Genomic DNA, 16,150 nt, shown 5'->3' on the forward strand with positions numbered 1-16,150 from the left:
AAAGTTTGCAAGACACCAACTTGTTGAAAGACGGGGTTATTTGTAACACCAAAGTGACAGTCTAAGCAGTTCACCTCGATAAATGCGGATTTTATCACATTGGAGTCTCTACAAGGTTCATATCAAGGTTTATCCCCTCCCACCACCCACCCAAAATAGTGGTTTATAGTGTGATGTCCCAGTACATATGCTCCTACAGTCCTATCAGTTTGAGTCGCTTCTCGGCCTTTTGGCTAAGATCAAGTGTAGTATCTGTTCTTATCAGTTTAATGCTGGTGGCAGTCGACGCCAGTATGGAGCTGGTGGGAATGGGTGCTGCATGGTAGGGAGCAGGTGTACCAGGGCGTTCCGGGGCTGGTTCTGAGGAATCAGCTCATCGGCTGCCCCGATGTGACCTGTTGCCGCCGGGTCTCGCCATGAGGCTGAGTGGGTCTAGAGCCGAGGTACTTTAGTGCCTCGGGCAGCGGTGACCCGAGGTGCCGAAACTCACTGGGTGTATTGGCTCACTGAGTTGAAGCACGGGCACCATGAACTCTTTACCTTTGTAACACTCACCTCTTGATTCCCGGCCTTCTGGCTAGGATCAGAGAAATTTTTATAGATCCGGACGGATGTCCGGGCAGTATATCTGCACACATTCACTTATTTATTTCTTTTTGTCTCACTGTGTCACTTTTTGCGTGTTGTGTGTCCACAGGATTTGTCAGGATGCGGTAGCCCTTCTGGGTGTCCCTCCTGGCGGTCTAGGGGAGGTGTGTGTGACCATTAGGTTCCGCACCTCCCTGCAAACACCCTGGGTACCCCTGCTTTGGCAGGGTACCAACCGTTATCGGCTCTGCGGGCAGATACCTTGGCTAACGCCAAGGGGGATGCCGGGAGCATTTGTGGTCCCTTAGTAGCTTTGGCGAAAAGAGACATCGAACCTGGAACCTCGCAGGTACCTTTTGGTCCGGAGGCGAAGGGTAAGATTTGTTGGGGGGCCTCTCTCCTATCGGAGAAGGGCTTGGGATAGACCGCATCCTTTGTGCACGTTTTTTTAGTGTAACACGTTTGCACTTTTTCTTGCACTTGGGTGATTCAAGAGCACGTTCCTATCAGTTTGAGTCCCTACACGTCCCCAGGGCTCATCTGCAGTGTTCCCCCATAATGTAACTAGTTGTATATTATGTGTATAGGACCTTGGATATGGTCACATGGTTATTGTTCACATGATAATGGTTGTCATATGTTTAAGTAACATGTTTTGTTACCCAGAGAGCACCAGGTGACCAGATGACCTGTAGCTAGCCTATGGGCTCCTTGCTCAGCCCCCCTTTATAAGAGGGGGAGGTACTACAATCTCTCTCTTGTGATTCACTTTCTGCTGAGGTGAAGTCCAGTCCAGACGTCTCAGAGCCAATGTCCAGCACATCTGGAGGCCTCAAGCCTAAATTACAGCAACAAGTCAGTAAGTCAAGTCATCTCTGTCTGCTGTCACTATCTTTAGTCAAGTCAAGTCTATTATAGTCAGCGTGGCTGTCCTAAAGTCTGTCAAGTCACTGCAAGTCCCAGCAAGCTGCGAGGTCCCCTGTGTTACTGGTCACCTCTCTGAGATCCTGGCCTAGCTGTAAAGACTGTACCACCTGTCTACCTCAGTAAAGCTACCGTTAACCCTGACCTGGCCTTGGACTCTTATTTGCCCTGCATAACTAGGACTAGCAGTGCTACCTTCGGGTGGTTCTTGGTAAAACCACGTCCTGGCATCATGAACATTTAGGGCACTCTCATTAAAACTAATTTTTTCTATTGCACTCCTTATGGTAAATAAATAATATTTCTAATATACTTTATTCCTAATATAATTTATATTTTGCTCTAGGGCCTAGGGGACTTAAAGGGGTACTCCATATGATGTCTGATCACGGGGGTCCCGCCGCTGGGCATCCGCCGCTGGGGACCCCCCTCAATCTCGTCTGCAGCACGCCAGACATCCGATGCATGGAGGGAACTTTGCTCTGTGCCGGATGACTGGCAATGCGAGGCAGAGGCTCGTGATGTCACAGTCACGCCCAGCTCGTGATGTCACGGCCATGCCCCCTCAATGTAAATCTATGGGAGGGGGTGTGACGGCTTCACACCCCCTCCATAGACTTGCATTGAGGGGGGCGAACACCGGGTGCAGCAGGGAGATCGCAGGGGTCCCCAGTGGCGAGACCCCTGCGATCAGACATCTTATCCCCTATCCTTTGGATAGGGGATAAGCTGTCTAGGGGCGGAGTACCCCTTTAAGTTACATCTTTGTTTACAATGTGGTTCCTCAGAAGAGTCCTACAAAGGTTCTTGCCACCCGATAGTAAAATGTATCGTCTACTAGGGGGTCATTTATCATTGTAGGTGTAAGTGAAGCATTTTTCTACACCGTTTTTTTGTGTAATGTTTAGGAGCACCAAATGTAATAAATGGTCGCAGGGCATTTGATACATTTTGTGCAGGTCACATTTTCTGAAATGTCACTCTTCACATACACCAAAAAGCTAAGCTAAGTCTGGACTGGTGTAGTTTTTGAGACTTTTTGGTGGTTTTGTGCTTTTTTTTGCAGCTTTTCATAAAAAAATCTCAGTTAATAACTTCATTACTACTGCATAAGGCTAACCTCAACAGCTGGTCTGTACACACTTTTTGAAAAAAATTGTGTAAAACAAAAAGGCGCAAAAAATAGGCTGAAGTGCAGCGCTGCGCCAAATGTGCGACAACTATACACACAAAAGCAGCTCTAAAGACAATGATAAATGCCCCCCCCCCCACGTGATGTACATATGTCCATTTGAGAGAATACTTGTGGCAATACATGTACTGACCAAACTGTACGATGTGCTATACTGAGGAAATCCCAAATTATCCATCATGAGGACCAGACAACGTTAACTCTAAATTATACAGGATCTTCATACTGTATGGGGGAGATTTATCAAAACCTGTCCTGAGGAAAAAGTTGCCCAGTTGCCCATAGCAACCAATCAGATGGCTTCTTTCATTTTTCAGAGGCCTTGTTAAAAATGAAAGCAGTGATCTGATTGGTTGCTATGGGCAACTGGGCAATTTTTTCTTTGGACATGCTTTGATAAATCTCCCCCTATATGTTCCTTGATAGAAGACCACCTTACAGATGTCATAATATTACAAAATACCCTGCTATCGCCCCTTATCTTTTCCCAGTATGGAGTATGGAATCTGATCCTGATCTCGTCTGGTCATTTCTGATGATCAGTTTGGAATAACATTCTATCGCCAACCATTTCTGGAAGCATTCCCCATGTCGTCATGAAGTGGTCTAATCCCTTTTGGAGCCATTTCTTGACAGTGCTTTCTATTTTCCTGGCTCTTAAGGAAACTGGAACATAACACGGACTTGTTGTGGTCAGAGAGCCAGGAATCCCGCGGCAGCACATAAAGCTGTTTGGCCAGTATTCCTTTTTTTACAAAAAAATCCTGAAAAGCAGACTGGAATATTCTAGGAGTCCTAAAGCTTTACCCAACTCACACCAAAAGTTTAAAGGGGTACTCCGCCGAAAAACATCCAAAGGATAGGGAATAAGATTTCTGATTTCCGGGGTGCCGCCAAGGGGACCCCCGAGATCTCCAGCGTGGCACCCTAGTCATCCGTAGAACGGAACGAACTCCACTCTGTGCCGGATGACTGGCGACTACAGCCACCACGCCCCCTCCATTCATGTCCATTCATGCTCCCTCCAATAGACATGAATGGAGGGGTCGTAGCATGACATCATGAACACGGAAGCTCCAAGCTTCCGTATTCCGGACACCACTGTTGCTGACCCGGAGATCGCAGGGGTCCCCACTGGGGGGACCGCCGCGATGAGACATCTTATCCCCTATCCTTTGAATGTTTAAGATGTTTTTCTGCAGAGTACCCCTTTATTATAACTCAGATAACATGATAAAAAAAAGACCCCAGTCATTAGTTGACATAATGGGAAGAACTGGTAGAACTGGGAGAATAGCCATAAAGCACTAAAATCACCATAAACTAGTCAAATATAGCAATTACTAGTCATTCCTCTGTGGTCAAATGACTTCCTTTACTGTCACCTTGATCCTCGGCCCCCATGCCCAAGAAAGTGACTTTACAGCAATAATGTTAGGTCTACATTATGGAACCAAGGTACCATTTAAAGGAGTGATAAGATGCCTTAATGATACCATTGGGTATGGAAACACTTGACCACCCCTGAGATGTTCAGGGACCCTATGGGGCTTATTATAGGGGACAATTATTGGGCACATAAGCATTCCTAGGAACGCTCATTCCTGATAATCGTCTGGTGTAAAAGCTTGTCCCCGGCTGGTTGGATCATTTGTGCAGCCATTTAAAGGGGTACTCCGCTGCCCTGCTTCGGAAGCTCAGCTCCCCAGCGTCCAGAAGTTTATTGTTCCGAACGCTGCGTGCGGGCTTCCCTGTTCAGGGCCGCCCCTCGTGACGTCACACCCGCCCCCTCGTGATGTCACGCCCGCCCCCTCAACGAAAGTCTATGGGAAGGTAGGGTATCATTTTAATCGTACGGACCTACAGAATAAAGATAAGGTGTCATTTTTACCGAAAAATGTACTGCGTAGAAACGGAAGCCCCCAAAATTTACAAAATTGCATTTTTTCTTCAATTTTGTCGCACAATGATTTTTTCTTCCGTTTTGCCGTAGATTTTTGGGTAAAATGACTGATGTCATTACAAAGTAGAATTGGTGGCGCAAAAGATAAGCCATCATATGGATTTTTAGGTGCAAAATTGAAAGGGTTATGATTTTTAAAAGGTATTAATGAAATTCCAAGAACCCCATTACAAGTCAATGGGGTCTGTCTGACACCATTTGGGTCAGTTGTACAATGGATCCTGTACAACATCATGGTTTATGATATGGTGAATAGGTGAATAGAGCTTTACCTCATTGATGTATGTTATGCATCACCATATCAAACATAAAGACTGAAGGTTCCAAACGTGTGTTAGCTGAACCTGCCGATTTCAGGAGGATCAGTCGACTACCTAATGTGTTTATGACCTTCAGACTCTACACTGACAGATAAAGTTGGGGAAGGGAAGGATCAGCCATGTTAAATTTTTGACTGCCCAATCTTTGCGTTCTAGTGGAGGTGAGCCGACGCCAAAGGGGAGATGAGCCACTTCCAAAGGGGAGATGAGCCACTGCCATGTGTATATAGATTTGCAGAGATTGCATAAGCCAACAGCTGTAATGCATGAATGGGCTAACTTAATTAGTGACATAAAGTTATACAGATTTCAACTTACTTCTATTTAAGCCTTCTTAAGCCTTCCAGTTCTTATCAGCTGCTGTATTCCCTGGAGGATGTCATGTAGTCTTTACCACAATGCTCTCTGCTGCCACCTCTGTCCGTGCCAGGAACTGTTCAGAGCAGAAGAGGTTTGTTATGGTGATTTGCTCATGCTCTGGATACCTCCTGACACTTCCTTTAGGGCATACAGCAACCAATAAGGCTTAAAGGAGTAGTCCAGTGGTGACCCAGTGGTGAACAACTTATCCCCTATCCTAAGGATAGGGGATAAGTTGCAGATCGCGGGGGGTCCGACCGCTGGGGCCCCCTGCGATCTCCTGTATGGAGCCCCGACAGCCCGCGGGAAGGGGGCGTGTTGACCTCCGCATGAAGCAGCGGCCGACACGCCCCCTCAATACAACTCTATGGCAGAGCCGAAGCGCTGCCTTCGGCAATCTCCGACTCTGCCATTGAGATGTGTTGAGGGGGCGTGTCGGCCGCCTCTTCGTGCGGTGGTCGACACCCGCTATCTGGCCGGAGAGCCTGGCCCCCGTACAGAGAGATCGCAGGGGGCCCCAGCGGTCGGACCCCCCGCAATCTCAAACTTATCCCCTATCCTTAGGATAGGGGATAAGTTTTTCACCACTGGACTACCCCTTTAAGGCTAAATATGAGTTATTTACAAATCTTTATAACTTTCTGTCACCAGTTGAATTAAAGTGCCCTTTAAAAGTGGAATGCTATTAGATAGGTAAAGCTATGTTAACTGTTTAGATGCCGCTGTCTAAATGCTCGCCCAGGGTTCAATCATATTGTTTTATTACGTAAATACAATTCTACCAGTCTTGTGCATCTACTGTGGTGAAGATGTCTATACGTTGATACAGTTCCGCCTATAACACCCACCCGTTCGCTCGTTCTATATGATCCAGAAATGTAGAGAGACGACTGCTGCGCCTGTGTGGTTTGGACTCTATGAACAGTAGAGAACACTGGGCCACAACAAATCCGTTGTGGTAAAAATGTTTCTGAGAAGATATTGCGTTAATGTTTCAACATCCCCAATATTTTCAGAGTGTTTTCACATTACTATGGAAATGATGTGTTTACAGGATATCAACACTGCTTACTGCAGCTAACCCCAATTCACTTACTGTGAAGGGCCAGGGCTTAAATTAGGCCTCAACTGGCAAAGCCTTGCCAACTCTCAGTCCCTGGGAACAGGCTATATCAGGCAGAACACACGGCATAGTTTTCATGTTGCAGTGAGGTGGGCAGTAACTCTTTACATTACAGCTCGGATTTGAGATGCACGTTACATTTGCCAAATGGATTTGAGCCTGTTCAGATCCAATGTAAATTTACTTAAAATTTGGCAACATATTTATGAAGCCCTGCATACTTCATAAAAGAGTAAGATGTGTAGAAACTAAAAAATCATGAGCCCTGTTAAGAAAAAATCCAATCCTACATGGTGATACAGGTATGCCTGAAGAAGCTTGTCCAGCTCCGAAACGTGTTAAACCCAACATGTTTTCTTAAAGGGGTTGTCTCCTGTTTCATGCCCTATTAGAGTTTATGGACGTCACTGACAAAGGTTATGGCTGTGATAGAAAGGTGCCAGATCACAAGACATCTCAGCTTCAGTACTCAATATAGGTATATTATAGGTGTACTATGTATTTTACCAGGAGGGATCTTAGTAGCAGCGGTAAGCATACCCACATAGGGTGAGCAGAGTGTCAGGTCATGCTCTATAATTAGAGGGGTACCCCGGCCCTAAGACATCTTATTCCCTATCCAAAGGATAGGGGATAAGATGGCTGATCGCTGGGGACCCCCGCAATCTAGCATGCAGCACCCACCTGTGAGCACTGCAGGAAACGCTGGAGGCTCCAAGCCTTATGCCTCCCGACCACGGGGACGGAGTATCGTGATGTCATGACTCCGCCCCCTTGTGATATTGCGCCCCTCCCATAGACTTGCATTGAGGGGGCGTAATGTCACAAGGGGGTGGAGTCATGACGTTACGATACTCTGTCCCCGTGGTCGGGAGGCATAAGGCTTGGAGCTTCCAGCGTTTCATGCAGTGCTCACAGGTGGGTGCTGCATGCTAGATTGTGGGGGTCTCTAGCGGTGGGACCCCCTGCGATCAGACATCTTATGCCCTATCCAAAGGGGGATAAGATGTCTTAGGGCCGGAGTACCCCTTTAAAGCCTTTTTATAAAGTGGCTTGACACTTTTGCTGTGGAGCCATCTTTTTGGTCGTTTACGGTTGAAGAAAAAATGGACATAAAGCTTAAAAAATAGCACTTTTTAACCATTTACAGCAATTAAAACATGGCCTTGCTATGTAAAGCGTAACTCCAATGTTGGTCCTGTAGGAGACCAGTTTAAATTCAACTTTATAGCCCAAAACTTGCCCGCTGCTACAGCAACCAGGATAAGTATTCTCCAGAAGTCCCATGCCAGTCTATGGAATTCCGACAAATCTGTATCCTGATCGCTTTAGTCTCGGGAAAGTCTCCAGCTACAATGTTGCCGGGAGATTAAAACCAGTATCCTGTCGCCGTTACGCTTTAAAGGGGTACTCCAGTGGAAAACTTTTTTTTTTTTTTTTATCAACTAGTGCCAGAAAGTTAAACAGATTTGTAAATGACTTCTATTAAACAATCTTAATCCTTCCAGTATTTATTAGCTGCTAAATACTACAGAGGAAATTATTTTCTTTTTGGAACACAGAGCTCTCTGTTGACATCACGAGCACAGTGCTCTCTGCTGACATTGTTTTTGGCAAATTTACAAATCTGTTTAACTTTCTGGCACCAGTTGATTTAAAAAAAAAAAAAAAAAAAAAAAGTACCTCTTTAACCTAGAGGTAAAATTACCATTAACTTCAATACAACAGGCCACGTACTTGAGATTTTAGATAGAACCAAAGGCCGTAAACTGGCTGCAAATGATGTATATGAAAATGGTGAAACAAACAGACGATGATCCAGCACTTGCAAAACGAAGACAGCTTTGTTGAAGATCACTGGGCACGGATAAAACCAACCATATCGGCAGACGCGTTTCGAGCGCATGCGCTCGAAACGCGTCTGACGATATGGTTGGTTTTATCCGTGCCCAGTGATCTTCAACAAAGCTGTCTTCGTTTTGCAAGCGCTGGATCATCGTCAGCTTGTTCTGCATTGGAGTGCCTTGCCGGGCACAGGATCCGAGCACGGTCAAGAGGTGGTGAGCTGGAATTTCTTTGTTTGTCATATGAAAATGGTGGCCTTTACTTCGCGTGCAAATATTTCTTGAAAAAGTTGATCGGCCACTTTGGATATTTTTGGTCATTGCCAGGTTCAATGCTGGGAAACACAAGCCCAGCCCAGGTGACGTAGCGAGACAAACACCGATCAGACAATTGTTGGCCCTTCATCGTTGTCATCAAGGACGCCAACCTTCTCAGCCCAACCGTGAAGACAAGTCTTTCAGAAGGTGGCTGTCAAAAATCCCTATGAAGATCATAAGAAGCGAGTAGAACATTCTTGTTCTTTATTTTTTTTTACAAGGCTTCTAGAACATGTTAAAGTGGTGTCTACGAGGCCGGAGCTACCAGCAGAAGATCTTCGAGCCGCGTACCGTCATGGTTAACATACTTCCACTGTACCATACTCATACTTTCGGAGGGAGAATATATTTTTCCTTGACATGAATTGCTGCTTTTTAAACACGGCCCCATAATAATCGCACCAGTTGTGCCTGCATATTTGTGATAGAATGCAGCTCTGTGTAACGCTGTCTTCACCGGGACAGCTGTTGGGATGTTTATCTCAGCACGGGCACCATCCAAGGCCCGGCGCTTACAAATGTATTCCTCACCAATGAGCTCTGTATCTGGGTTTCTGGGAATAAAAGAGGTTTTACAGTTTTCTATTATTCCTTTATTTCTAGGGATTTCGATTCTTGCCAAACAGCGGAGCAGGCTCCAAGGAGTATTTGTTCAAGGGGAGGATGCCACAAGTCAACAGCTGGGAACGTATGCACCCAAACTGCGGACTCCACGTGGCATGGCGCCAAGGCCTAGAGATACAATAATGGCTCACTGACTACAATGATATGTTGGCCTGAAGGCCCCAGCCCATTTTCCTGGGATCGGTGCCCCGGCCTGTTATGGGCACATGTTAGCAACAGGTGAACACAATGTAATCATTATATAATTCTATGTTAACAACGCGATTTCTAGGAATACACTAAAAAGGGATTATGGAGTTCAAGACCGAGAAGCCAGAGATTGCAAATTATGACCGAGGAATGACCCAAAGCTGGAGATCCACATGGAACAGAGGAATGTTACGAGATATATATGGGATCCAGGCGCTCCGCTTGTCTTTGGACATCACTACCAGCTGTTGGAAAACTGCAACTCTCAACATGCATTGACGGTTGATGCGGCGAGTTTTGGTTTTTCTTTAGCTGAAGAGCAACATATACGGTAATTGTATCTATACATTCCTGTTCATGTTCCATGAAGTATTTTTTTGAAATCTTAAAGGGGTACTCCGGTAAAAAAAAAAATCATATTAAAGGGGTACTCCGGTGAAAAACTATTTTTTTTAAATCAACTGGTGCCAGAAAGTTAAACAGATTTGTAAATTACTTCTATTCTATTACAGTGGAAATTCTTTTCCGTTTGAAACACAGAGCTGTCTGCTGACATCACGAGCACAGTGCTCTCTGCTGACATCTCTGTCCATTTTAGGAACTGTCCAGAACAGCATATGTTTGCTATGGGGATTTCCTTTTACTCTGGACAGTTCCTAAAATGGACAGAGATGTCAGCAGAGAGCACTGTGCTCGTGATGTCAGCAGACAGCTCTGTGTTTCAAACGGAAAAGAATTTCCACTGTAGTATTCAGCAGCTAATAAGTACAGGAAGGATTAAGATTTTTTAATAAAAGTAATTTACAAATCTGTATAACTTTCTGGAGCCAGTTGATAACATTTTTTCCACCAGAGTACCCCTTTAAAGGGGTATTCTAAGTAGGAATTTCTCTAAATATTTTGACTTAGGCTGGTGGAAAATAGAAAAAAATTGCCTAAATTCACCTTCCTTGCTCCCCTGCCCACCGCTGTACTTATGTAGCCCGCTCCCACTATGTACCACTTCTTGGTTTCAGTGTTGGCAGGAGGAATTGCCCACTCACTTGCTGAAGCAGGAAATCCCTGCCACCATTGATTGGCTAAGCGGACAGAAAGTGGTGTGATGAGGGACTGGGCTCCATGATAGGGGGCAGCAGCAGGACCTGCCGACCATCTAATTTTCTTAGGGCCTGTTGGCAGATATTGAGATAGAGAACGGCCTGGCATATGCGATTTTAAAATGGGAGGGGCCCTTGTTCTCGGGGAGATAAGATGCCTCCAGAGGTGTCTGGCAGCGGCTTTCTCCCCAATCCCTGTTCAAAGAACATGTACACTGGATCATGAGAAATCAGCTTGTGTAGGGGAAGTTGGAAGAGCTATCAGGTTAACTCAATTCACTCTTAAAGGGGTACAACCGTGCTGTCCTATCTAAAGGATACGGAACAAGTTACCTGATCATCCCCCCCAGTCAATCCCTTCATCAGTGGTCTTCAACCTGCGGACCTCCAGATGTTTCAAAACTACAACTCCCAGCATGCCCGGACAGCTTAGTCGTTGCGGGCTGTCCATTTTCACCGGGGGGGCCTCTTCTCCGCGCTTCGGCCCCGGCCCCCGAGTAGTGACGTTGCCTTGACGACGACGCACAGGGACGTTGCGCATGAACGTTCCTGTGCGGCGGCGTCAATGCAACGTCCCTACTCCGGGGCCGAAGCGCGGAGAAGAGGCCCCCCCGGTGAAAATGGACAGCCCGCAACGACTAACCATCCCCACCGGACGGTCCCTGCAGCATATATGGCCCGGATCAGCTCACCCTAACGTCCCGCCGAGGGGAGGTGAGTACAAAACAAAAGAGGGGGGGGCTGGATGATGACGCAGGCCGCAGTGGTCTTCAACCTGCGGACCTCCAGAGGTTTCAAAACTACAACACTTATTGGGAGTTGTAGTTTTGCAACATCTGAAGGTCCGCAGGTTGAAGACCACTGATGAAGGGATTGACAGGCGGAGAGTTCACTCAAGTATAAGCAGAGGGGGGCGTTTTCAGCACGAAAAATCGTGCTGAAAAACTCGGCTTATACTCGAGTATATACGGGATATACTTGGTCATAACTGAACTGTAATAATGGATTTACCAAGCACTTGGGTTGTTGTATTCAAGCGATAATGTACCATAGAGGTGCACCGGACAGCTGCGATGGGGCTTTCAGCAAGAAGGGACCTGGGCCACAACAGGTCCATTTAGATCTTTGTTATGCCCCCGTTTCTATGTACATGGCCACTTGTATGGCCTCACCTACCTATTACTTATGAGTTATCAAGGTCCTTACATATACTTAGTTCCTGGTTCTGGCCATATATAGCTGGGCGAGTACCAAAAAATGGCATTACCTGTAGATGTGTGCAGAGTTTTCTTTCATCCAGTTTTATAGTCTCTGTTATCTAAGACAGCCAAACCCTGATAACACGAGCGGCAGGGCTGGTGCCGGAAATCACTACAGGCCTGGGATCTATAAATAAAATCTGCTGATATCTTAAGCACTTTTAGATTCTTCTATAATTCTCTGTGTTCTTGTTATTCTTATGTACCATGGAAACTGAGGTATGTCTAAGAACATATTTTTTAAGACCTCGGCTCATAAGAATGAATAAGGACAGGTTGTGACTAGAACATGGTAGAGGTGTGACTATTGGGATATATGCCCCCATCATGATAACCCCCCCCCCTGCCTTTATTTTTATTATTTGTTAGTTTTCTACCTTGATATTGCTCTGTATTTTTTGCAGGGGCGTTACCCATGTGAAGCCATACAGGGGAGAACTTCCTCCCTCACTCTGCTACACACAGCCCAGAGCAGTTCAGTGTGAGATGAGCTATGAGTGGCTAAGGCCTTGCATCAGCCCTGCATACAAATCCTGAGTATACCTATACAACGCAATAAATACCATCGTACCATGATCAAAAATCTCTGTACCTAAAATATTCTAATACCAGTGCTATGCAGTAATACTACTTTGCATGCCAGACCATCCGCGGCGCCCCCTTCAGCAGCACAGGTCACATACCGGTAAAGTCGGCTCCATTTGTTTCAATAGGGACGGACCATGTCAGTGTGACCACCATGTCTCTACCGAAAATAGAGTTCTTCATTCTTGTAGCCAAAGGTTGTACCGCCAATATGACCGCCAAGAGCTATCACACCTTTATGACAAGTCTGATTGATATTGAGTGTTTTATCGGAAAATCCCTTTAAGAACTGGCAAAGTCTGGTGCTTTCCCAGATGTGAATTATCATGGTCAAGTAAGTCAACCTGGTATCAGATGCTGTAATAGAATTCCGCATGTCAAGTGACTAGAATGTGAAATTTTCTTTCAGTGACGCATTAACACATGGTAATAGTGATGGCGTATTTAAAACTAAGGGGATCATGTATTAAGGCCGAAATCAACCTATATTTACAAGGCGGACAGTATGACATGACGGGGTAAGTGCCAGGCAATATACGGCCATCTCTATAGATAAGAGCTTTCCAAATTTTTTATGTTGGTGACACCTTTTTTAGACATGAATAGTTTGGTGACACACTTCTTGCCGAACAGTCATGGGACATGATACCAGAATACAGTGACAGCATTACAAATGTGACTGCTAACCCCCTGTGCCATTTCATCATTGCCCTTAAAGGAAAACTGCAGTGGTATATAACTTATCCCCTATCCGAAGGATAGGGCATAAGTTATAGATCGTGGGGGTCTGACCGCTGGGGCCCCCGCAATCTCCTGTACGGGGCCCTGGAAGGGGGTATGTCCGTCCCCAGCATGACACGGCAGCCAACACGCCCCCCCCCCCATATATCCCATAGAGATACATGGAGGGGGCGTGTCAGCTCCCTTCATGCGGACTGACGGGGCCCTGTACAGGAGATTGCGGGGGTCCCAGCGATCTATAACTTATCCCCTATTCTTCTGATAGGGGATAAGTTATATACCACTACAGTTCTCATTTAATCCCTCCTATGCCGTTTAAATCCCCTCTTTACCCCCCTGTGCCATTTTATCCACCCTATGCCATTTCATCCCAACCCTTGATCACCCCCTGTGCCATTTCATGCCTCCCCTTGATTACCCCTGTGACGTTTCATTCCACCCCTTGATTACCCCCCCCCCACAACACTACATTCTTCCCCTTGACCCCCCCTCAACACTACATTCTTCCCCTTGACCCCCCCCCCCCCCCCTCCATGACACTACATTCTTCCCCTTGATCCCCCTCCCTGTGCTAGATCATTACTCCTTACTCCTTGATTTTCCGGTCAGGGGCTGCACAGGCTGCCAATTCAATATGAGCAGGAACAGTGGTGGCTGGTGCTGTGGGACGGGACAGTCCAACGACACACCTGAAGACCGCCACCAACACACTAATGTGTTGCGGCACCCAGTTTTGGAAGGAATTCTATAGATGGCTGTGTACTGTACAACCCAGAATGGGCTAACTACCAATGCTCAGCAACACTAGTTAATCCCTTCAGCACTGGTCTGGCATATAGCGCTCAGCCCAGCATAGTGAGACACTATCCAGTGATGTACCGATGTGCATCCTTCTCTAACTCTTTCCTGGCTGGGCAGGAGGTATATAATGTATAAGTCCTACCCAACTGTGTGCCAAAGTCAATGCTCTGAGCTGGCCTGATGGCAACTCAGAGCAGGAAACTCCTGACAGCTCAGAGTCCAGGCCCCAGTGCATTATACAGTGCTACACTAGGCAGTGCTGTTTAGTGTATGGCCGGCAGAAAAGTGTGGCCAGTGCACTTTATCAAACCTTGAAAAAGTTGAAGGGCAAATCTGTGTAACACAATGTAAGCTTAAACTGGCATTTAAAACTCTCAATACATGCTGGCCAGATGCGCTGGTGAAAACTATGGTCTGCGACCTTGGTTTCAAACACCAAAAGTCGCAGACCATGATACGTGACCCCCTAAGTGACTTATTGCTTACCTTCTAATTTTTATAGTACATATTGTTCCGTTATGCGCTCTGGCCGCACACGCTGACCATGAGCGCATGGTCCCCTTACCCGCTGTAGCCCCAGTCCATCACTCTCCGGGTGTTTCTCCTGCCTCCGCCTCTGCTTCTCTGCGCCGAAGCCTTAAGATTTAAAGGGCCAGTACGCTCATTAGTGTAACCCACCTGTGGCTCATTTATAAATTCCTCCACTCTCCTCAGCTTCCTGCCAGATCTTTGTTGCCTTGAGCCTGAGAGAAAGCATTCCTGTTATTGCCTTGCTGTGTATCTGATCTCTTGCTTTGTGACTTGACCTTGCTCCTCTGCCACCTGCCTACTGACCTCCTGCTACGTCTAGACTACGCTACTGTGCCGCCTGCCCTGACCTTCTGCTATCCAGACTACAAGCTGCCTTATCCCTCCTGTGCCTTGCATCTCCTCAGCCACCTGTGTTGTCGTGCCGTGTCAGGGGTAGCGACCTGGGTGTCGCCTGCAGCAGGAAGTCCATCCCGCTTTGCAGCGGGCTCTGGTGAAAACCAACGGCACCTTAGACTCCGCTTCCTGGTACGGCCCGAGTCATCTGCCACACAGGTCCAGCGGATCCACATCCACCGGGGTTCCTGTCTTCAGAAACGTGAGTGTTACACATATGATGAATAATGTCTACAGAGGTATTTCTGGTATCTATCTTAAATATGTGCCACCGTGCTTCCTTTACTGAAACTGGGAAGAAATGTACTTGATCTATTCAGCTTCTTCTCTATTGTCCTCCTATTCAGTACAGAATAAGAACTAGCAGAAGATACAGAGAAACCATCTTTTAAAGCCTTATGGGAACATTTAGGGATAGTATAAGAGCTATTTGCTAAAGGCCTCCAGTACAAATCCATCAATTCTGGTTGGCCGGTCAACTATCTTATGTGTATGGGGGCTTCTAATTCTCACTGAACATATTATGTCAGGAGATAGAAAAAGCAGACCTGCTGAACTTTTGAGTTTATTGGGTGATGGAAACAGGGTAAGTTGGTTCTGCTCAGAAACAGAAGAACCATTGACATTTTGACCAACTTCTTCCTTTCTTTCTCATCTGAGAGGCACAAAGTTGCAGCGGCCGCACTCATATGCTTCATCAAAATGGATGCTGTATGCTAGTACTGGTCCCTACTGCAAGGGGATGGAGGTATACCATGGATCCCTCTGACCACTGGGACCCCCTGCGATCTTGACAACGGGCACCTGAGACATCTCAAAATGGAACGCTGGAAACAGCTGTCCAGAGGAAATGCTGCCCAGTTGCCCATAGCAACCAATCAGATTGCTTTCATTTTGCAAAGGCCTTGTTAAAATGAAAGAAGTGCGCTGATTGGTTGCTATGGGCAACTGGGCAACTTTTCCTCTAGACAGGTTTTGATAAATCTCCCTCAATGAATGGAGCACCTTGTGCATTAGCGACCTGCCAAATCTAAGTTGCTAATTGGGTGCCCACTCTTGAGATCATGTGGGGTCTCAGTAATTGGATCTGACCTGTGACCTGACACTTATCCCCTATCCACAGTGTTTTAAGTTGAAATACCACTTTTATGTACCAAAGCCAGGGCTCAAGTCCTGCAGGAACTGAGTTCCTGCACTTTTTTCACAGCAGAAACACCGTTCCCATTAGCAGGAGTCCTGCAGGACCAGTCCTTGAGTGGAAATCTTGGATGAGTTCCCTAACTTTTTTTTTCCAGGAC

At 46.4% G+C, this 16,150-nt stretch overlaps 1 pseudogene; it reads left to right on the top strand.

Moving 5' to 3' along the window:
* The first annotated feature begins 213 nt into the window (after positions 1-213).
* LOC130278261 (U2 spliceosomal RNA) lies at positions 214-304 on the top strand (annotated as a pseudogene).
* Positions 305-16,150: the final 15,846 nt, after the last annotated feature.

Source organism: Hyla sarda, chromosome 6 (assembly GCF_029499605.1).
Source record: "Hyla sarda isolate aHylSar1 chromosome 6, aHylSar1.hap1, whole genome shotgun sequence".
Lineage (NCBI taxonomy): Eukaryota > Metazoa > Chordata > Amphibia > Anura > Hylidae > Hyla > Hyla sarda.